The sequence below is a fragment of the Octodon degus genome, unplaced genomic scaffold (genome assembly GCF_000260255.1).
Source record: "Octodon degus isolate 3935 unplaced genomic scaffold, OctDeg1.0 scaffold00065, whole genome shotgun sequence".
Classification (NCBI taxonomy): Eukaryota; Metazoa; Chordata; class Mammalia; order Rodentia; family Octodontidae; genus Octodon; species Octodon degus.
In genome coordinates this window covers 4,337,804-4,339,269 of record NW_004524641.1, presented here as the reverse complement: position 1 = coordinate 4,339,269, position 1,466 = coordinate 4,337,804, and the positions used below count along the sequence as shown (strand labels likewise).

General features: G+C 31.8%; 1 protein-coding gene across 5 annotated transcripts in view; it reads right to left on the bottom strand.

The window, feature by feature from the left end:
* The window catches only part of Lnpk (lunapark, ER junction formation factor), a 90,083-nt gene that overhangs the window by 52,840 nt on the left and 35,777 nt on the right, over nt 1–1,466 (bottom strand). The gene's annotated exons all lie outside the window — the stretch shown is intronic.

The following is a 1,466-nucleotide window of genomic DNA, read 5'->3' as shown; positions in this document are numbered from 1 at the left end:
ACACAGTTACATTCTGTTAATGAATAGAATGATTTGTTCTAATGGTGTTTGTAAATAGGATATCAAGTCTGCATCTTGTACAGCAATTAACCACCAACAAGAATGTATGCAGTGTGTTAATTATTGAAACTGTCCTACTGATTTGATTTGAAACTGTCTCATTGCTATTTGTTTATCAATAAAACTATGGCAAAAAAAAGAATATTTTTCATACATTTATTTACTATAAATTATACTTCTTCATCTGGAAAGCACCTTTATTTCACATGTCCATTTTGGTTGTATTTTTAAATGTAGAGGGTCTAATATTTTAAACATTATTTACATATTCTAGATATTAATCCTGTCTGACTAGCTTTCAAATTTTTTTCCTATTCTATGGGTTGTCTCTTCACTCTCCTGGTGGTTTCTTTTGCTATAGAAAGGCTTTTTAATTTGGCATAATCGCATTTGTTGATTCATTGTAATATTTCTTGTACAATTGGTAGTTTGCCACACTAGTGTGCCCAAGAGTATTACTTACTGTCTTCCAGCAGATTTAGTGTTTCTTTTTTATTATTTAGATCTTTGTTCTTTTTTGATATTAGTTTAATGCAAGGTGAGAGACATAGGTCTAGGTTCAATCTTTGGCAATGTGGAAAGCAAGATTTCCCAGGAACACTTATTTAAAATGTTATTGTCCAGTGATGGTGTTTGGTTCCTTTGTCTAAGATAAAGTAAGTATGCAAGGAGTTGTTTCCTCATATTCTATTGTATGTCATTCATCTTCAATTCTTTTGGGAGAGATGTGCAAATACTATATTTTATATCACCAAAGCTTTGTACAAGAATTTCAATGAAGTACTGTGATATTCTCTGCCTTGCCCCTGCTGCCCAGAGTTGTTTTTGCTATTGAGTCTCCTGAATAAAATTTTAGAAGACTGGTGATTTTGAGTATGTTGAATGTACTTATCCAAGAATAGTGGACATCTTTCGATTTTCTGATATCTTCTTTGATCTCCTTTCTCACAGTACTGTAGTATTTCATTTTTGATGGTATGTTTTTGGGGGGTTTCTTGGGGGGGTTGTTTTTTTTTTATATATAGTTTTATTGTGAAACAAATAACAATGAGACAATTCCAAATCTGATTAGGACAGTTTCAATAATTAATACATTGCATATTGTTGTCTTAGTGGTTATTCGTTGTACAAGATACAGACATATCCTGTTTATAAACACTATTAGAACAAATTTTTCTATTTATTGAATTAAGAGAATGTAGCTGTGTATCTATCTTATTTTGAATATACAGATAAAAAATGGTCATTCATTTGTATCCCCTTTTTTTGTTTAGTTTTGTCAGAGAAGGATATTCAATTGTCATTTAAATATTATAGGTGCATGAGGGCTGGTGAGATGGCTCAGTGGTCTAAAGCACCTACTTAGAATAAGCTAAGCTAAACAAAGCACAGGGACCGCGGTTCAA